The sequence below is a fragment of the Ovis aries genome, chromosome 13 (genome assembly GCF_016772045.2).
Source record: "Ovis aries strain OAR_USU_Benz2616 breed Rambouillet chromosome 13, ARS-UI_Ramb_v3.0, whole genome shotgun sequence".
In the NCBI taxonomy this organism is placed as follows: domain Eukaryota; kingdom Metazoa; phylum Chordata; class Mammalia; order Artiodactyla; family Bovidae; genus Ovis; species Ovis aries.
In genome coordinates, this window is record NC_056066.1 from 24,320,247 (window position 1) to 24,342,963 (window position 22,717).

The 22,717-nt window shown below is 43.4% G+C and overlaps 1 protein-coding gene across 13 annotated transcripts in view; it reads left to right on the top strand.

Moving 5' to 3' along the window:
• KIAA1217 (KIAA1217 ortholog) overlaps positions 1 to 22,717 on the top strand; it is an 815,860-nt gene that overhangs the window by 349,436 nt on the left and 443,707 nt on the right. The window lies entirely within an intron of this gene.

Here is a 22,717-nt window from a genome sequence, read left to right on the forward strand (position 1 = left end):
GTTTGTATTTTCTTTTCTTTTCTTTTTTTCTTACATTTAAAAAAATTTTGTTTATTTATTTGCGTGGCTAAATTGGGTCTTAGTTATGGCACTTGGGATCTTCATCACAGCAAGTGGGTTTCTCTAGTTTTGGTGCGTGCGCTCTAGAGCTCCTAGACTCAGTAACTGGAGCACGTGGACTTGGATGCCCAGAGGTATGTGGGGTCCTAGTTCCCCAACCAGGGAATGGACCCGTGTCCCCCACATTGGAAGGCAGATTCTTAACTAGTGAACCACCAGGGAAGTCCTTCTATTTTCTAAAAAAAAAATACATATATATATATATATATATATATATATATATATATACACACACATATACACATGCATATATATATATGTATATTTGGTTGCACCTGGTCTTAGTTGTGGCATGCAGGATCTTTAGTTGGGGCATGCAAACTCTTAGATGTGGCATGTGGGACCTAGATCTAGTTCCCTGACCAGGGATTGAACCCACACCCCTTGCATGAGGAGCTCAGAGTCTCATCCTCACCCACTTTACCATTAGGGAAGTCCCTGGGCAGAGCCTTTGCATTGGCGTTGAGACCACATCTGCTGAGGAATCCAGAGAGTCTGACTAGTGCCAGCCGTTTATCTCCTGCTGCTGCCCCCTCCACACCTCCTCTCCCTTCTTGTTACTTTGGATGCTTTCAGCTTCCTGCCTCATTTTTCACCTGAGCCCATGAAATTATGTGCAGAGTCTAATATGTTGAAGCACACCTGAAAGCTAATGCAGGTTTTTAGAACTCCTTGGAAACCGCCTACTTTCTGATGTTCCTTCCCATAGGAGTAGAAGCTATAGCCTTGCTCTGTTGGGTCCAGGAGAGCATCTTTAACTTCACAGAGTTAGATCACAGGGTTAGATCTCCCCTTGGCAGATCTCCCAGGCAACTAAGACAGGGCTAATCACAGACAGGAAGAAGATCAAACCAGTCCATCCTAAAGGAAATCAGTCCTGACTATTCGTTGGAAGGACTGATGCTAAAGCTGAAGCCCCAATACTTTGGCAACCCAATATGAAGAGCCAACTCATTGGAAGAGACCGTGAGGCTGGGAAAGATTGAGGGCGGGAGAGGGATGAGGTGACAGAGGAAGAGATGGTTGGATGGCATCACTGACTCAATGGATATGAGTTTGAGAAAGCTATGGGAGATAGTGAAGGACAGGGAAGCTTGGCTTGCTGAATCCATGGAGTGGCAAAGAGTTGACATGACTTAGTGTCTGACAGTAACAACAAAACATGGCATTAATGTTGCCAGAGTTGGTACAGGAAGATGGAAAGAAGCTTTCTGTTGTTGAAAGCTATGGAGCATTGTCCTCACTTGCCATTCAGTCTCTGGACAGAAATGACTGGTAGACTGTAGGTAACTTCTCCTCCAAGGAATTCTCTGTGCTTGCCCAGGGTACCTGCCTTTGTCCTGATTCTTTGGGGCTTCAGCATTTTTGAGGATGTATGTTATTTATTTAGCACCTTTGCTTTCTTTTTTTTTTAAGATTTTTTTTTTTTAATGTGGACCATTTTTTAAAAGCCTTTATTGAGTTTCTTACAACATTGCTTCTATTTTGTTTCGGTTTTTGTCTGTGAGGCATGTGGGATCTTAGCTGCCCAACCAGGGATCAAACTCACACCCTCTGCATTGGAGGGCAAAGTCTTAACCACTGGACCACCAGGGAAGTCTCTTACTTCCTTCTTATAATTTTTTACTTTATATAAAAATAAAGCATGTGTGAGATACCGCAGTCAAGTTTTCCTAAAGAGGGACAGGAGAGAGGCAGAGCCTGTGGCATGAGCCTTCCTCCCACCCTGCCGCCACTGCTCCAGACACCATGGTCTGTCTCCCTGCCCCCATCCAGTCGTGGTTTCCTGATCACAGTGGGCACATGACCTAGCGGACATTGCTGATACAGAGCATCTGGGCATCACCTTGCCTGGGCTCTAATCCAGACCCTACTATTCGTTATTCAGACTACTTCATCTCTCCAGGTCTTGGTTTTATGAAAAATACAGTTAAATAGTAAGACAGAGTATGCTCAATAGATACTCGTTAGCTTCATGACATGAGAGTTTGGATGATAGGTGGGCCTTTGCATAACCTGGGGGAGAACTGGTCTCCACATCTTACCCCGCACCTTGACACAGTAGAGGAATAGCACTTTCCATCCCCAAGTACTTGGGCACACATCTCAATATTTTGTTCATCAAATGTTAATTAATTATGTTTGCTTAATTGGCAAGGTGATAAAGCAAAATTAAAACCAAATGCAAATCTAAAATGACTACATTAAGAAAATGCATCTAGTTCCACAGAGGGGAGAGGGGACGAGGGAGCAGAGGCTGCCCTAGGTTTCTGCTTCAGGCAGTGAATGATGAGGGTTCTGCTCACCCAGTCAGGGATCGCAGGGGAGGGCGCATCAAACAGGCAGATGATTATCAGTCTAAGATGATCTCTTGAGATCAGTGCAGACCTGTTGAGTATCAGGTGCCCCTGGGACATCTAGAGGAGATGTCTAATTAAAGGCTGAACCTTGGGAGAGAAACCTAAAAGTTAACATGTTATAGTTGCTTGTTGCTCAGTCTTTACATTTTCCCCACTGCGGTCTGGAACATTCTTTCTCCAGAAATTGGCACAGTTTGTTCCCTGTCTTCTTTAGACCTGTGCTCAACCTATCATTCTTATAGTAAGACCCCCTGAGCACCTAATTTTAATGGGCAAATATTTTCGACCCAAGCATTACATATCCACCCTCTGAATCATATTTTCCCTATAATATGTAACATTTTCTTAATATTATCTATTTTCTACTATTTATTTTGACTTATTTATCTTGCTTATGATGTTCTACCTGTTAGAAAGGAGGCTTCATGTGGGCATGGATTTTTGTCCATTTTGCTTACTTCTGTATCTACAGTGGCTAGAATGAGGCCTGGGCATATATGCTCTCAATAAATAGTTGAGAAAGAGAATAAGCCCTTCCTGTGTGCTGACACTAAATGCTTTATATGTACTCTCTCCATCTCAGTGAGAAATAAATTTAGGAGCTACAGCTTTATAGTTAGTAATGGGTGCCCTGAAAATAAATGAAATCTGCAGAGAGGAGAAAACCTAAGACAGACATAAAGAACATCATTGTTTCAGAGACAGGTAAATGTGGAAATGGACCACACATAGGAACTCAAGAAAAGTCACTCAGCAGGAGGAAAGCCAGGCTGCTGTTTTGCTGTCCTACCAACTGGGGTTGGTTTCAAGAGGGAAGAAATACCTGCAAGGTGTCAGATGCTGCAGAAGGGTTGGCTCAGCTAAGGAACAAAAGGTGATGAAGAGATGAATCTGCAGAGGCTCTTAGGCTCATCTGGTGCATCTGATTCGGATGCTGACCTACAAACCTCTGACCAAACGGGTGGAGTTGTTTTCACTGCCATCTCCTCTGACAAAACATATTGCAGGGATATAAATGGTAGAGTTTTTATTTTTAAGCAAAATGTAGGTCACAGTGGTTCCTAGATTTTGAGATATCAAGAACTACAATCATTTGAGGAAATGAATCGGTCATGGAAGTACTAGACTGCCTTGTCACTCATCTTATTATTCTGCTCAATTCATGCGGGGCAGTCTGACCACAGGGAAGGAATAAATTCAGAATCGTTCAGGAGACATGAAACCTAGACAATAAGAGCACTTTTGTTGGCCTGGCTTCTGGCACAGGGAGCTTGACGTGGTGCTCTGTGGTGAGCACCCCTATAGGGGTGGGATGGGGCAGGGAGAAGGGAAGCCCAGGAGGAAGGGGATATGTGTATACATATAGCTAATTCACATTGTTGTACAGCAGAAGCAAACACAACTTTATAAAGCTATTGTTGTGCAATCATTGTTGTTATTGCTGGTATTGTTGAAGTCATATCCAACTCTTTGTGAACCCATGGACTGTAGCACACCAGGCTTCCCTGTCCTTCACCATCTCCCAGAGTTTGCTGAAACTCATGTCCATTGAGTCCACAATGCCATCCAGCTGTCTCATCCTCTGTTGTCCCCTTCTTCTCCTGTCTTCAATCTTTCCCAGCATCAGGATCTCTTCCAATGAGCTGGCTTTTTGCATCAGGTGGCCAAAGTATTGGAGCTTCATGTTCAGGATCAGTCCTTTCAATGAATATTCAGGGTTGATTTCCTTTAGCATTGACTAGTTTTATCTCCTTGCTGTCCAAGGGACTCTCAAGAGTCTTCCTCCAGCATCATAGTTCAAAACCATCAGTTCTTCAGTGCTCAGCCTTATTTATGGTCCAACTCTCACATCTGTACACGACTACTGGAAAAACCATAGCTTTGACTAGATGGACCTTTGTTGGCAAAGTAATGCATCTGCTTTTGAATACGCTGTCTAGGTTTGTCATAGATTTTTTTCAAGGAGCAAGCATCTTTTAATTTCATGGCTGCTGTCACCATCCACAGTGATTTTGGAGCCCAAGAGAATAAAGTCTGTCACTGTTTTCATTTTTTTCCCCATCTATTTGCCATGAAGTGATGGGACCACATACCGTGATCTTAACTTTTGAATGTTGAGTTTTAAGCCAGCTTTTCCACTCTCCTCTTTCACCTTCATGAAGAGACTCTTTAGTTCCTCTTCGCTTTCTTCCATTAGGGTGGTATCATCTGCATATTTGAGGTTGTTGAAATATCTCTGGTCAATCTTGAAAAGCAACTGTCAGTTCAGTTTAGTTCAGTCGCTCAGTCGTGTCCAACTCTTTGCGACCCCATGAATCGCAGCACGCCAGGCCTCCCTGTCCATCACCATCTCCCGGAGTTCACTCAGACTCACGTCCATCGAGTCCGTGATGCTATCCAGCCATCTCATCCTCTGTCGTCCCCTTCTCCTCCTGCCCCCAATCCCTCCCAGCATCAGAGTCTTTTCCAGTGAGTCAACTCTTCGCATGAGGTAGCCAAAGTACTGGAGCTTCAGCTTTAGCATCATTCCTTCCAAAGAAATCCCAGGGATGATCTCCTGCAGAATGGACTGGTTGGATCTCCTTGCAGTCCAAGGGACTCTCAAGAGTCTTCTCCAACACCACAGTTCAAAAGCATCAATTTTTCAGCGCTCAGCCTTCTTCACAATCCAACTCTCACATCCATACATAACCACAGGAAAAACCATAGCCCTGACTAGACGGACCTTAGTCAGCAAAGTAATGTCTCTGCTTTTGAATATACTGTCTAGGTTGCTCATAACTTTTCTTCCAAGGAGTAATCGTCTTTTAATTTCATGGCTGCAGTCACCAACTACAGTGATTTTGGAGCCCCAAAAAATAAAGTCTGACACTGTTTCTACTGTTTCCCCATCTATTTCCTATGAAGTGATGGGACCAGATGCCATGATCTTCGTTTTCTGAATGTTGAGCTTTAAGCCAACTTTTCCACTCTCCTCTTTCACTTTCATCAAGAGGCTTTTTAGCTCCTCTTCACTTTCTGCCATAAGGGTGGTGTCATCTGCATATCTGAGGTTATTGATATTTCTCCTGGCAATCTTGATTCCAGCTTGTGTTTCTTCCAGTCCGGCGTTTCTCATGATGTACTCTGCATATAAGTTAAATAAGCACGGTGACAATATACAGCCTTGATGTACTCCTTTTCCTATTTGGAACCAGTCTGTTATTCCTTGTCCAGTTCTAACTGTTGCTTCCTGACCTGCATACAGATTTCTCAAGAGGCAGGTCAAGTGGTCTGGTATTCCCATCTCTTTCAGAATTTTCCACAGTTTGTGGTGATCCACACAGTCAAAGGCTTTGGCATAGTCAATAAAGCAGAAATAGATGTTTTCTGGAACTCTCTTGCTTTTTGGATGACCCAGCGGATGTTGGCAATTGGATCTCTGGTTCCTCTGCCTTTTCTAAACCAGCTTGAACATCAGGAAGTTCACGGTTCCCGTATTGCTGAAGCCTGGCTTGGAGAATTTTAAGCATTACTTTACTAGTGTGTGAGATGAGTGCAATTGTGCAGTAGTTTGAGCATTCTTTGGCATTGCCTTTCTTTGGGATTGGAATGAAAATTGACTTTTTCCAGTCCTGTGGCCACTGCTGAGTTTTCCAAATTTGCTGGCATATTGAGTGCAGCACTTTCATAGCATTATCTTCCAGGATTTGAAATAGCTCAACTGGAATTCCATCACCTCCACTAGCTTTGTTCGTAGTGACGCTTTCTAAGGCCCACTTGACTTCACATTCCAAGATGTCTGGCTCTAGATTAGTGATCACATCATCATGTTTATCTGGGTTGTGAAGATCTTTTTTGTACAGTTCTTCCATGTATTCTTGCCACCTCTTCTTAATATCTTCTGCTTCTGTTAGGTCCATACCATTTCTGTCCTTTATCGAGCCCATCTTTGCATGAAATGTTCCCTGGTATCTCTAATTTTCTTGAAGAGATCTCTAGTCTTTCCCATTCTGTTGTTTTTCTCTATTTCTTTGCATTGATCACTGAAGAAGGCATTCTTATCTCTTATCTCTTCTTGCTATTCTTTGGAACTCTGCATTCAGATGCTTATATCCTTTTCTCCTTTGTTTTTCGCCTCTCTTCTTTTCACAGCTATTTGTCAGGCCTCCCCAGACAGTAATTTTGCTTTTTTGCATTTCTTTTCCATGGGGATGGTCTTGATCCCTGTCTCCTGTACAATGTCACAGACCTCATTCCATAGTTCATCAGGCAATCTATCTATCAGATATAGGCCCTTAAATCTATTTCTCACTTCCACTGTATAATCATAAGGGATTTGATTTAGGTCATACCTGAATGGTCTAGTGGTTTTCCCTACATTCTTCAATTTAAGTCTGAATTCGGCAATAAGGAGTTCATGATCTGAGCCACAGTCAGCTCCTGGTCTTGTTTTTGTTGACTGTATAGAGCTTCTCCATCTTTGGCTACAAAGAATATCATCAATCTGATTTCGGTGTTGACCATCTGGTGATGTCCATGTGTAGAGTCTTCTCTTGTGTTGTTGGAAGAGGGTGTTTGCTATGACCAGTGCATTTTCTTGGCAAAACTCTATTAGTCTTTGCCCTGCTTCATTCCGCATTCCAAGGCCAAATTTGCCAGTTACTCCAGGTGTTTCTTGACTTCCTACTTTTGCATTCCAGTCCCCTATAATGAAAAGGACATCTTTTTTGGCTGTTAGTTCTAAAAGGTCTTGTAGGTCTTCATAAAACCGTTCAACTTCAGTTTCTTCAGCGTTACTGGTTGGGGCATAGACTTGGATTACTGTGATATTGAATGGTTTGCCTTGGAGACGAACAGAGATCATTCTGTCGTTATTCTGTCATTTTTGAAATTGCATCCAAGTACTGCATTTCGGACTCTTTTGTTGACCATGATGGCTACTCCATTTCTTCTGAGGGATTCCTGCCCGCAGTAGTAGATATAATGGTCACCTGAGTTAAATTCACCCATTCCACTCCGTTTTAGTTCACTGATTCCTAGAATGTCGACGTTCACCCTTGCCATCTATACTCCAATAAAAAATAAATTTAAAAATTTGTCTTTCAATAAAAAAAGAAATCCTTTCGGGAAAGGATATGACTTCCAGTCCTTTGCCACTAACAACCTACCGTATTTCAGGCACTCTCCACTGCTTCCTTTGCCCTAACTCACATTCTGGATTGAGTCAAAGAAGCCAGTGGTTGCCAGAAGTACCAAGGAGTCACCAGCAGTGTCTTTAGCACCTTTGAGCAGTATTCTCCGTCAGCCTCCCCAGCCCACCTCACAAATACACAGCCGTGTATAATCTCAGTTTTTAAATGTATTTGTTATATCACTTGAAGGCAAGTCCCCTGGCTGCCCTCGCTGTCCCCCTACACACACACACACACACACACACACACACACGAGTATTCATGTACACCTCGCACTGGGCAAGTGAGACTGTATGTGATGTGGTGTCTGGTGCTGGTTGTTAATGAAAGTGAAAGTGAAAGTCGCTGAGGTGTGTCTGACTCTTTGTGAGCCTGTGGACTATACAGTCCATGGAATTCTCCAGGCCAGAATACTGGAGTGGGTAGCCTTTTCTCTCTCCAGGGGATCTTCCCAACCCAGGGATTGAACCCAGGTCTCCCACATTGCAGGCCGATTCTTTACCAGCTGAGCTGCCAGGGAAGCCCAAGAATACTGGAGTGGGTAACCTATCCCTTCTCTAGGGGATCTTCCCGACCCAGGAATTGAACCAGGGTCTCCTGCATTGCAGGCGGATTCTTTTTCAACTGAGCTATCAGGGAAGTATGGTTGTTATTCGAACAAGGCTTTAAAAGGAGGAAATACTAAAAATAGGGTGGAAGTAACTCTGAAAAGGAGCCTTGACAAAGGGGGCTTTTTTCCAGAGCCAGTTTTGCCTTTGGCACTTGAGCAAATTAGGCATTCATTCCTCTTGCTTCTGACAGTATTTCTAATAGTATAGTCTCCCTCAGTTTTGGAGAGTACAGATACTCGTTCATTACCAGATTGACATTAGCCAGGATATTTTAATGTCAGCAAAGACATGTGAATGATTGTTTGCCTAATTATTTCTTGTATCTGCTTTAGAAGTTTCCATGTGTACAAGATTTCAAATAAGGAGTATGTCCAGATTGATTTTTTTTTTTTTTTGGTTCTTATAAGAATCCTGAATTTTATCAAGGATGCAGTTTAAGTGAACTTGGAATAAAGCTTTAGTTTCCTATTTTCTGGCTAATGTTCCTTAAATGTCATAACTTTGCTGTTTAATGAGGAATGTATCTTTTTCTGTAATAGATACGCCAAACATTAATGAAGGATAGAGAGGGAATGACTGAGAAATGCCATCTCAAGCTCAAAAATATCAAAGTTAGCAATAAAAATAGAAGTTGCTTATCACCAGGAGTGGGAGGGAGATAGTCACAGACACAGAAGCAGACGCAGCCTGGTCCTCGCTCCCGGTTCCCATGAGCCCCTCATGGGGTGACCTTGAGCCAGCAGTTCAACTGCCTCATGCCGTGTTTCCTTCCTCCGTTCCTCTGAGACTAATTGGCTAAATGACACTGAGGGTTCCAGCTGGCGCAGGGGTGTTGTAACACTGCTCCCATGACGTGGTCCTCGGTCACCCCACTGTCCTCTAAGGCAGCGGTCCCCAACCTCTCTGGCACCAGGGACCTGTTTCGTGGAAGACAGTTTTTCCACACACAGGGTAGGGAGTGATTTCAGGATGATTCAAGAGCTTTACATTTATTGTGCTCTTTATTTGTAGTATTATTACATCCGCTTCCCCTCAGATCACCAGGCATTAGATCCTGGAGGCTGGGGACCCCTTCTCTGAATAGGAGCATTCATCTAATATGGAGATTCATGCATGATATCTGTGGTCTCCAAACTCAGAAAATCTATTAATCCTTAAGTGAAACCCACACTGCAGGAAAAGTTTTAAAACCAACCATGACTAAGCGGTGGGGGTGGGGACGGGGATGGGGGTAGGGGTGGGGGGCAGAAAAAAAAGTCTGTCTGATCTAGTTGGAAGTATGAATCCCAGAAAAACTTTAAGAAAGGTAGTTTTATTACTTTGACAGATTGATAGTATGTGTGATCAGGTTAAATCCTGGCCTAATGGCAATTCTTTAAGAAACACTGAGACAATTTTTATATTAGAGGGATCTCTTTTTAATTTGTCTTCGTTGTATGCTTCTAAAGGTGCTTCTAAAGTGAAGATTTTTGAAAACCATAGTCCTGCATAATTTGAGGATTCTTCTAAGACTATATTTATGTCCCTCATTGTTTTACTCTTTATTTCAGTGTTAAATTTTACATACTTTCCAAATGAGTCTCATATTATTAACTAAAGGGATCCAAATATCAATATATGAAGTTTTATAGTGGTAGTTATCTTTTAGCCCAGGTTTTCTCTTCACAGGCAGTGCTTGGCAAACATAATAAACATTTGGATAAATGAATTAGTGAATAAATGGGTGGCAAAAGGCCATAGATTTAAACTATACCTTTCAGTTGTCTTAACTTTATTCCATTCTGCGGAGATAGAATCCCCAATTCTGACCATCTATTTAATGCCATCGGTATTAAATAGGCCATTTGTACAGTCTAGGCTTAGTTCAGGCTGCTATAAGAAAGCACCATAGACTGAACAACAGAAATTAATTTCTCACAGTTCTGGAGGGTGGAAGTTCTCAATCAGAGTACCAGCATGGTCAGGTTCTGGTGAGAACCTGCTTCCTGGTTCACAGATGGCCATCTTCTCACTCTGTTCTCACACAGTAGAAGAGGTGAGGGAGCTCTCTGGGGTCTCTTTTATAAAGTAACCTTGTACAGATGTGAGAGTTGGACCCTAACGAAGGCTGAGCACCAAAGAATGGATGCTTTTGAACTGCAGTGCTAGAGAAGACTCTTGAGAGTGCCTTGGACAGCAAGGAGATCAAATCAGTCAATCCTAAAGAAAATCAACCCTGACTATTCATTGGAAGGACTGATGCTGAAGCTGAAACTCCAATACTTTAGCCACCTCATTGGAAAAGACCCTGATGCTGGAAAAGACTGAGGGCAGGAGGAGAAAGGGGCGACAGAAGATGAGACGGTTGGATGGCATTGCCAACTCAATGGACATGAGTTTGAGCAAGCTCTGGTAGATGGTGAAGGACAGGGAAGCCTGCAGTATTGTAGCCCATGGGGTCACAAAGAGTCAGACATGACTGAGTGACTGAACAGCAACAAATCCTGTTCTTGGAGGCTCCAGCCACACGACCTAATCACCTCCCAGAGGTACCACCTCCTACAGTCATTACCTTGGGGATTAGGATTTCTTTTCTAAGAAAATTAATTCATTAATTTTTTTTTGGTTGCACTGGACCTTTGTCGCTGTGGACTTTGTCTAGCAGCATCGAGTGGCGGCTTCTCCCTAGTTGCACTGCACGGGCTTCTCAGTGTGGTGGCTTCTGTTATTGCAGAACACGGGCTCTAGGCCACTCCAGCTTCGATAGCTGCAGCATGTGGACTCAGAAGTTATGGCTCTTGGGCTCCGGAGCACAGGCTCAATAGTTGCGGTGCATGAGCTCAGATGCCCTGGGGCATGTGGGGTCTTCCCAGACCAAGGACAGACCCTGTATCCCCTGCATTGGCAGGCAGATTTTTAACCACTGGACCAGCAGGGAAGCCCAGGGATTAGGATTTCAACGTGTGCGTTTGGGAGGACCTGAGCATTCAGTCTGTAGCAGCCATGAAGGAGAGCCTGTTATAGCCATGTGCTGTGAGCTTTGAATGTGTGATGTGTGCTCCATCACATCAGCCTTGCTCACAGTGACACATCCCAGCGTGCTTCACATTTACATGTTTAAGAGTAGGAGGGATTAGAAGGTGTGTGCACTTCCTGGCTGCGCAGGAGTTAGAAAGAGCATGTTGTGAGTTGTTCCCTCTTTGTACCAGGAGTGGAGGTGCACAGTGGAGAAGTGGGGAGAGGGAACTGTGAGCATTCCAAGGGAAGGGTCTCTTTCTCTAACCCACACCAGATCCCCATCTCCCAGCATCAAGTGCTTGCTCTGGAGATTCTGGAGTGATTCAAAATCCAGCAACAACTTACAATCACAGAGCTACTTCCTAACATTCTTAGCTTTAGCTTTAATGGTGCTAAGTATTCTGGAAGGAATTTCTCAAACATATAAGCAAATGTATTTATAGTATGACAGGCTTGCAGTATGTAACAGTGCAGCTGAGAAAATCAAAACAACAACCGAAAGTCATTAAAACACTAGTCACCTGTGTAAATTATTTCTGGATCCGCAGCCCAAGTTGCCATCTGTAGCATTCTTCCCTAGTTATATTAGACTTATGATTGTATCCAAGCCTCTTCCCAAAAAATCAGAGATTATGTTTCCTGACGTTAAACCCCTCGCTTTTTCAGGTACATTAAAATGAGATTGCCGCAGCAAGTTCTTTTGTGCAGAACTATTCCCCAAAAGGTTTATTCATTCCTGTGAGTTTTGAAAGTATTAAATCTTATAGCAACGACTAACTCTGTTATTATCGGTCCTGGCTCACAAACTGCTCTGCTGCATATTAAGGTGAGCGGTATGCAGTTTGAATGATTGGCTGGAGTCATCCAAATGTTCCCTGAAGGTCTTCAATCCATCACTTCCTCCCCAGTCTGCCCAACAACTTGCACCATCATCATTCTGGATGATAGAATGCTCTCGTTCTTATTGGGTCTCATTCGTGTGGCACTATTTTCTTTTTAAGGGTGGACACAGAGGAGGAAAAAATACAGCCTGCTTTACTCATTAATGAGTCAGAGGAAGAGTCACCACCGCTTGGAATTATCAGGGGTCAATGTCTGGGTCTCTAACAAGGAAACTTGTTTATATTATCAAGAAGGCTGTCTAAGATGCCTAACTGTACAAAGTTAGGGGACTTTCCATGACCGTAACACCTGCCTACAAGTCCTGCACATACCCAGATCCTGTGATCTGGGGGCTGTTTGGTGATTGGGTGGTTACTTGTGACACTGAGCTCACACTTTGAGTATCATTTGAATATTTTGCAGAAAATAAGGCCAAACATACCTCTGGGGATAAATATTAACCATCAGTTGAATCTATAGCTTTTCTTCTTTTCCTTGGCACCTGCTCCATCACTGCTGGACAAGCAAAGGTGATGGACTGTGTCTTCCAGAAACATTCACTGGCTCTTAGAGAAGCATGGAAGCATGATGTAATCATGAGATAGTCTGGTAGGGGTCAAGGGTGAGGTTGGGCCATTTGAAAGGTCTGACATTGTCTTCTGCTGTCTCCTATGAAAGGTCAGACTGGGGCTTTGAAAGGCTGGTGGCTTTCCTGCTTTCCCAGTAAGATGGAGGGGGTAACACCTTCGAATCAAAAACTGGTCCCTCCCAACCTTTCAGCAGTCCTGCTCTCTCTTTCTCCCTACACCCTCCTCTTTCCCTTATCTTCAGCTTCTCCCTGTCTGCTTTCTCCTTTTCACCATCATTAAACATGGGCAAGTCTTTTTTATCTTTGCCAGGCCCTCCCTTCCGTAACCCCACGGCCACCTCCAACCACAGCCCTGTTCACTGTCTCTGTGTCAGCCAGAACTCTCTAGAGCCTTGCTTTTACTTACTGTAACCACTTCATCCCTTCTCTCTTCTTTGGTTTATTTTATGAGTTTTAGAAAATTAAAAAATTTTATTTTTGGCTGCACTGGGTCTTCATTGCTGTGTGTGGGCTCTCTCTAGTTGCAGCGAGCAGAGCCTCTCTCGTTGCAGAGCACAGGCTGTAGGGCACTCGGGCTTCGGTAGCTGCAGTGTGCAGGTTCTAGAGCTCAGTCTCAGTAGTTGTGATGCACAGGCTTAGTTGCTCTGAGGCATGTGGGACCTCCCCAGACCAGGGATCAGGCACGTGTCCCCTGCATTGGCAGGTGGATTCTTAACCACTAGACCATGAGGGAAGTCCCTCTCTCTTCCCTGTTGTGACCTTACTACCTCTGCAAAAGTCTTCATGATACTCATAATCATCAAGTTAAACATAGCTTTACCATAAAACTTAGCAATCACACACCCATGAAAAATACAAACTTATACTCGGGCCAAACCTGCTTGCAGATGTTTACAATGGTTCTATTCATAATCAACAAAAACTGAAAACTGCCAACATTTCCTTCAGCCTATGAATGGATAGACAATTTGCAACACGTGTATCTGCAAGATGGAATACTATTCAGCATTGTAAAGGAACAAGCTGCTGAGTCATGTAATAACATAAATGATTCTTAAATATGTGTTGCTGTATAGCAAGGCCAGGCTCAAAGGCACATAATGTGTGGTTCTATGTAATATTTTTTTCTTTAATATTATTTGTTTATTGTTGACTGTACTGGGTCTCAGTTGCAGCACATGGGATTTTTGATCTTCATTGTGTCATGCGGGATCTTTAGTTGCAGCATATAAACTCATAGGTTCGACACATGGGATCTAGTTCCCCGACCAGGGACTGAACCCAGGCCCCTTTCACTGAGAGCATGGAGTATTAGCCACTGGACCAGCAGAGAAGTAAGTCCCTCTGTGACATTTTCAAAAAGACAAAACTTTAGGAATGGAAAACAAATCAGTGGTTTTCAGGAGTGGCTGAGAAAGATTGAACTGCAAAGGGACAGCATGTAGAAATTTGGGGGCAAGGGAAAACTGCTGTCTGATGATTCGAGTGGTGAATATTTGATTCTCTGCGTTTGTCAAAACCCAGAGAACCCTAGAGCACAGAGTAGATTCTACTGTACATTGTTTAAAATATCAGCTGGGTTAAAGGGGACCACCCCAAAGGGAATTCAAGCCAACAAATGAAAGAACAAATGACACTGACGACCACTGTGGCTCCGTGGGGGTCACTGCGCCGTGGCAGGGTGCATCCGACGCCTTGGCAGGCGCCCTGCCCTTCGCCGTCTGGGTGCCGCATCTTCCTGCAGTACGGTCCCCCTGCTGGATCGGCTTCTCCTTCTGGGCCTCCTTTGCGAGCGTCTTGTCATCTCCTCAGTCTTTTCACGTGGCTGTTTCTTGAGCCTCAGGATGAGGCCACTCTTTTCTCACCCTACAATCTCTTCCTGAACAGCTTCATCCACCCCCGCGGTCTCAATCACCAAATAGGCCCATGAATTCCTCACACTGGGATCTCTCTTCTGAGCTCCAGATGGACAGATACTGTTAATACTACCTACTAGATATATCTGCTTTGGACTAAACTATCCCAGACTCTGCTTGGCACCTAAGCTTTCCCACAGCTCACACCTGCTTCTTCTCCCAGGTCCCCAGTTCGTTCAAGACTAAGAACTCGGTTTTCCTCCTTCACGTCCCCGTCTCTCTCTTCCTTCTCCCTCACTTCTGATCCCTATGTCTCATTCTCTCTTTCTTTCTAAAGTAATTTTTATTGGAGTATAGTTGCTTTTGGAGAAGGGAATGGCCACCTACTCCAGTAGTCTTGCCTGGAGAATTCCATGGACAGAAGAACCTGGTGGGCCACAGTTAATGGGATCGCAAAGAGTCGGACACGACTGAGCGACCAACACATACATAGTTGCTTTACGATGCTGTGTTAATTTCTGCTGTAAGGCAAAATGAATCAGTTATACATGTACATATATCCTTCTCTTTTGGATTTTCCTTCCCACTTAGGTCACCACAAGACACTGAGTAGAGTTCCCTGAGATATACAGTAGTTTCTCATTAGTTTTCTATTTTATATATAGTATCCATAGTGTTGGAGAAGGGAGTGGCTACCCACCCCAGTATTCTTGCCTGGAAACCCCATGAACAGAGGAGCCTGGTAGGCTATAGTCCATGGGATCAGAAAGAGTCAGACTCAACTGAGCAACTAACACTTTACTTTAAAAAAAGTTTTTACCCATAGTGTATCTGTGTCAATCCCAATCTCCCAATTCCTTCCCCTTGCCAACACACCCAGGCGCGTCAGAGCGTTCTCTCTTGAATCCATGTGTTTTTCGTTTCCACTGGTGGCCGTGGCACCAAACTGGTCCAACCCCCACCCCCAGCCCCAACCCCATCTATTGTCTCCACTACCACCCCCTGATTTGGTCACCCCGCAGCATCTTCTTCAAACCTTCTCAACTTTGTAGTTGTGATCTTTTAAAAACACAATAAATTGTTACATTCTTCGGCTTCAAACCCGCCTGCGGTTTCCCATTGCTTTTATAATAAAGCTCGAATTCCTCAACCCATCCTCCAGCCACTGTATGGCCCTGCCCCCAGTGAACTTTGGCCTTTCTCCCTCAAGGCGCTGCCCCAAAATCCCTGCCTCCAGTCATGCCAGCCAGCCTTCTTCCCACAGATGCGTCATACTCTTTCCCGAGTCGGGCCCTTTGCGTGTACTCCTCCTCTCCACCTGCCCTCAGCTTAAATGTCTCTTCTGGGGAAGCCTCCCGTCACCCCAGAGACTCACTTGGCTCCCCTCATTACGTGCTTTCACGGTTTCTGTCTGAGCATTTATCTTAAATATCAACCTCCATTCTCTAAAAGACAGGAAAGAAATGGGTTTGGCCTGTTGGTTCTCTAGAGCTAAGGATCGTGTGGAAGTCACTGCAGCTACCCAACAGATACCCGCTGAAAGGAAATAAAAATTAAGTTAGTGAGTTTAGTAATGTACCCTGTACAGGAAGAGGCGAGCTGCCCAACACATCCGTGCCTGCAAGGAAAAGTCGAGAGTGTCATGTGCTCTCAATTTGGTCATTCTGTGCAGGAGTGATTGGGGAAAAGTAAAACACTACTGGGCTTCCCTGGTGGCTCAGACTGTAAAGAATCCACCTGCAGTGCAGGAGACCCGGGTTCAATTCCTGAGTGAGGAAGATCTCCTGGAGGAGGGAATGAGCTACCCACCCCAGTATTCTTGCTTGGAGAGTTCCATGGACAGAGCAGTCTGGCGGATTGCAAAGAGTCAGACACAACTGAGCGACTAACACAAACACACCGCAGAACCTTATCTCAGACTTCCCTGGTGGCTCAGTGGTAAAGAATCCGCCTGTCAATGCAGGAACCGCGGGTTCGATCCCTGGGTCAGAAAGATCCCCTGTGAGGAGGAAATGGCAACCCACTCCAGTATTCTTGCCTGGAGAATCCCAGGGACAGAGGAGCTTGGACACGAGTTAGTGACTGAACAACAACCACAAAACATGACGATGCCCACGTGATAGGCGGAGCATGGGGTCATAAGGGCCTGGATTAGCATGGTGAAAATATGAATGGAGAGAAAAACAGTATAGGATTTGATGACTCATTGTGTTCGGAAGTGAGAATGGAAAACATAGACTCAGAAATTAGGCTCTGATGATTTTTTTTTTTTAATAATAAGACATTAAGAAAAGAAAACAAAGTTTCAGGGGACATTAATGATGTCAGGTCACCAAATTGGCCAGGGGTTGATGCAGGTTACAAAGAAGAATTCCAAGTGGCCTAAAAAACAGAAGTCAGATTTCAAAGACAGTCTGCATGCCTTCTCCAAATCAGGACCATCTGCAGGGAAAGCTGGAGTGACACCGTTGTTTATGCAGGCCATTTTCTCCCCAGGTTGTCCCCTTTTTTGGGGGGGTGGGGGCGGGGGTGGGGGTTGGAGGATTCTGGGAGGCCAGACTGCATTCTGTACAAAGCCACGGCCAGGCAGCTTTGAGATGTGCCTGCGTTCTCTTCCAGGGAGACTGCCTGGGACTGGAAGCCGCAGTCCCCGTAATGCAGGGCATCCTACCCTCCCTTCCTCTTACCTTCCACCAGCCCTTGGAGAGCTGACGTAGAGGAGAGGCCAGAGAGCTCCAGATGATAACGCAGCGACCTGTGAGCCTGTGGACTGTAGACCTGGTACACCATGGTTTTCCAAGGCAAAGGCAGAGGAGTAGCTCTCACCGTGGCACGTGGGATTCTGTGGAAATAGGGGAGCACAGGGGGCTCTTGGAGGGGTGGGACTGGAGAAGAGGGTGCAGAGATCTGGCTCAGTGTAGGCGCTGAGACCTGACCCAAGTGTGGGAGGATGGAACTGGTTTGCCTAAGGGTAAAGGGGAGGATATAGGAGGTTTTAGGCTACACAGCCCAGAGCAAAGGGGACTCCCTGGTGACTCAGAAGGTAAAGAATCTGCTTGCGGGAGACCTGAGTTCGATCCCTGGGTCAGGAAGATCCCCTGGAAAAGGGGATGGCAACCCACTCCAGTATTCTGGCCTGGAGAATCCCATGGACAGAGGAACCTGGTGGGCTATAGTCCATGTGGTCGAAAAGAGTCGGACATAACTGAGCGACTAACATTTTTACACTTTACGGCCCAGAGAAAGGAGATGTCTGAAATACCGAACTGAGGCTTGCAAAAACCCAACAGGGAGGGAGCCAGAACCACTCAGTTGAGGCTCTGAAGGGCTTGCTTTTGGCTGGGGAGTGGAGAAGGTTTTGCCCAGCCCTATCCACAAAGACCAGAGGTCCAAGTTAAGGGCTCACACACTCTAGTGAAGCAAAATCCATGCCGGTCACCTCCTGGCAGCCCTGGTACCAGCGGGATTTCTCTGAGCTCTGTAGGGAGATGGGAAGTGGGTTTAAGTTGGGCTCCATAGTGTCACTCTGTGTTAAGATTTCAGACTGTTTTTGTAGTTTTCATCTGTGAGAGAGAGAGAGAGAGAGAGAGAGAGAGAGAGTGTGTGTGTGTGTGTGTGTGTGTGTGAGTGAAAGAGAGACAGACAGACAGACAGATAAGGTCACTGAGAGAGAGAGAACACTTCCATTTGAATTTGCCAGTGTCTGTCTTGGCAGGGGTTCAAGACTACACTCATTTTATTGATTTAATTTAAAATATATATATGTTTGTTTTTTTTTTTATTAGAATGCACCAGGTTTTAGTTGTGGCACGTGAGATCTTTAGTTGTGGCATGTGGGATCTAGTTCCCTGAGCAGGGATTGAACCTGGGCCTCTTGCATTGGGAGTATGGAGTCTTAGCCACTGGACCAGGGAAGTCCTTACATCTACTTCAGTCCAACCACACACTGTTAAAACAAACAGTAAGAAAAGCTTTAAAGCTCCCTCTCTGGTTCCGCTCGCGAATCCTACTTTTGTATGGGCAAATCATTTTCCAGCTCTTAGAAGGCAGAAAGGAAGGCCCTTTTATTGTTTGCTACAAAGGTCGTCGAGTTTCCTAGTTCTCCCCTGGGGAGGTTATTCCCCCCTGCAACACTGCCAAGCTTTCCCTGCCTGAAAAGAAAGCCTTGATTTGATTTACTTGTGTTTTGCTTGCCTGCCAATAATATCCTACCTGATCAGAGGGTGTTGGTAAGCTATTCATGACCCATTAGGACAGTCCTCCTCTTTAGTTGGCCTCCTGTTCTCGCTGGCTCTCCCTCAAGCAATCTCTCTGCAAGATCCCTGTGTCTTATTTCAGTGGTCTCCAGATCTTTGAGGGTTTTTTCACCACTGCTCCAGGAAAGAAGGGTGTGAGGCAGCTGTTAGGATAGTTATGTTGGTAACGAGCCCCAGTCGTTACTCTACTTGGCCAGCAACTTGTGAGCACACCAGGATGCACAGCTGTTTCACGGACTAAGAATAAAAGGTGTCTTTGCAGATGACAGCCTTGTGGATGTCTGTTCTAGAGTTCTCCAGAGAGAACTCTCTGTAATGCCTGATGTCTGGGAAGCAACAGTAGTACATTCAGAATCTGGAGAGATTTGCCCTCCCCCAAATAACTGCATGTTCCATACTTTGGGCCCAAAATATTCTCAAGTCTATCCACTGATCCTCAGCTTCTACTGTAACCAGGATGCATTTTCACTGTTACATAAGACTAGCACTTAATACGTAAAGTGAATGTGGCTTTTAGCAAGACTGTCATTTAGATTGTGTCCTGGACCAGTTTAGAGAGTTGCCTTAAAGGCAAGAAATACATTAACTCTTCACTTTCCAAATGATTCTGAAAGGATATCAATTCTTATAATGAAGGATGTATTTCTAGTAGGATGCAATTTGCATTATAAATCATCTGAATTATCCCAGATATTTTGCTTCTCCATTTTCTTCCTTTTAGTTTTAGGAAAATTGTTTTGTTGACATTTTTCTTATAAAATAGGTTAGGAAAAAAAGATCTAAGAAAACACATACAAAGAATATGTCCAAGGGACCTAAGCAGGATGTTCAGTAATAGGAACTTCTTGGTCATTTTGCTGGAAAAGGTAGTCCAGTTAACAAGCATTTTTTTTTTTTTTTAGTTTTTTATTTTTTTAATTTTAAAATCTTTAATTCTTACATGCGTTCCCAAACATGAACCCCCCTCCCACCTCCCTCCCTATAACATCTCTGTGGGTCATCCCCATGCACCAGCCCCAAGCATGCTGTATCCTGCGTCAGACATAGACTGGCGATTCAATTCTTACATGATAGTATACATGTTAGAATGCCATTCTCCCAAACCATCCCACCCTTTCCCTCTCCCTCTGAGTCCAAAAGTCCGTTATACACAGCTGTGTCTTTTTTCCTGTCTTGCATACAGGGTCGTTATTGCCATCTTTCTAAATTCCATATATATGTGTTAGTATACTTAACAAGCATTTTTTAAAAGTCTTTATGATTTTTCTTTTTCTTAAATAAAAAGCTCCACATATGACTATTGTTCAAAAGAACTAAAAGAACAAATGGCAGTTTGCTCACTCAAACCACAATAACAGTCAAGGTCAAAATATGGTCACAGCTTAGGGAAAGCAGCACCCCTTGTGTTAACAGCAGATATTCCTGCAGGAACCCAGCAGATAAGACATCTCGGAGATGTTAGCAGAGGACACAGTATTGGCATGAGATCCATGGGCTTTTTTCTCAAATGGGTGTTAGTGGAGCTTTGTAATATGCCTATAAATTATTCATGAAATCCCCTAACAAGTTTAAATACTATTTTTAAAAAAGTTTCATTAAAACTAGTTTTTAAGTTTTTAATAGTTAATGGCAACCGCCCAGGGCATCCATTCTTATGGAAATGGTGACTGCACTGGAGAATGCTAAATCTAGGATTCGAATGTGATTTGAAAACGTTTGCAATTTTTATTGATTCCTGTTTTGGTTACATAATATTGTTGCTATGCCTGGGAGCTGATTCTCAGTTAAATTGAAAGGCTAGAGTCATCAAGGTTTTCTGCAACAGTTCGGTGATCCAAATATCCGATGTATGTACTAGATTGAATCATATGAAATTGCTACCATTAGGTCATTTTACCTATAAAAATGACGGTTGCATAGTGTTTAGCCTAACATTTTTCACTTGGAAATCTGTCATAATGTGCTTTTTTCCTTCCAGTTTTACTGAGATATAATTGATGCACAGCTCTGTAAGTTTGACGTGTACAGCATAATGATTTAACTTAGATACATCATGAGATGGTTATCATAATAAGTTTAGTGAACATGCATCATCCCATATAGGTACAAAAGAAAAGAAAAAGAAAAAACAATTTTCCTTGTGATAGAAACTCTTAGGATTTACTGCCTTAGCAGTTTTCATATATAATATATAGCAGTGTTAATTATATTAATCATGTTATAAATTATAACCCTAATACTTATTTATAACTGGAAATTTGTACCTATTGATCATCTTCATTAAATTCCCCCTCCCCCCACCTATGGTAACCACAAATCTGATCTCTTTTTCTGTGACTGTGTTTGTTTTTTGAAGTATAATTGATCTACAACAATAGTGGTTCCCGGTACACAACATAGTGACTGGATATTTCTATACATTTCAAAATGATCACCACAATAAGGCTAGTTACCATCTGTCACCGTAAAAAGACATTATACTGTTATTAACCGTATTCCCCATACTGTACCTTTCATCACCATGACTCATTCATTTTGTGACCGGAAGATTAGACCTCCTTATTTCCCTCACCTATTTTACTCTTTCCCCTGCACCCCTCTCTTCGGGCAACCACCTGCTTGTTCTCAGTATCTATTATTCTGTTTCTGTTTAGTTTTGTTTGTTCATTTGTTGTTTAGATTCAACCTAACAGTGAAATCTTATGGTGTTTGTCTTTTCCTGTCTGACTTATTTCACTTGGGCTTCCCTTGTGGCTCAGCTGGTAAAGAATCTACCTACAATGTGGGAGACCTGGGTTTGATCCCTGGGTTGGGAAGATCTCCTGGAGAAGGGACAGGCTACCCACTCCAGTATTCTGGCCTAGAGAATTCCGTGGACTGTACAGTCTATGGGGTTGCAAAGAGTCAGACATGACTGAGCGACTTTCACTTTGACTTTATTTCACTTAGCATAAAAACCTCCTAAGTCCATCCATGTTGCTGTAAGGCAGGAGCACATTCCCTTTTTAGGGCTGAATAATATTCCACTATATATATGTATATGTAGTTATATATCTGACATCTTATTTATCCATTCATGTATCAGTGAGCTTCGTATTTGAGTTATTGTGAGTAACGCTGCAATGAACATAGAGATGTGTGTATATTTTCAAATTAGTATTTTTGTTTTCTGTGGAAAAATACCCAGAAGTGGAACTGTTGGATATAACTGTAGTCCAGACAATGAGATTGAAGTGGTCTGTTGTACAGGACTTCAGAAAAATGTCTTCAAAGAGAGGGGCCAATAATGTGCAACAATTTGGGAATAAGTCAGACAGAAAAGGACAAATACTATATGTTTTCACTTATATGTAGAATCTAAAAACCAAAAAAAAAAAAGAGAGAGAAGAAAAATATAACAAATATAGCAAAGAAAAACAGACTCACAGATATAGAAAACAAACCAGTGCTTACCAGAAGGAAGAGGAATGGGAGAGGGGCAAAATAGATGAAGGAAATTAAGAGTTTCATACAAACTACCAGTTATAAAATAAATAAGTTACAGGGATACAGCACAATGAACATAGTCAATATTTTATAATAACTTTGTATGATGTGTGATCTATAAAACTATCAATTCACTAAGTTGAACATCTGAGACTAATATAATATAGTAGGTCAACTATAACTCAAATTTAAAAGTAATAATTAATTTATTAATTAAAAGAGGGCACACAAACATCTTCGATTTCTCCAGGCTCCATCCCAGAATGCAGATTTAGTGGATGGTACTCCAGTGGCCGTTTTGTTCCATGAGGTTACTTGGAGTCTGAAAACCAGCTCTTGGATTCTAAATTATAAAGATAAAAGAGAACTGGGTCCCAGAGTATGTA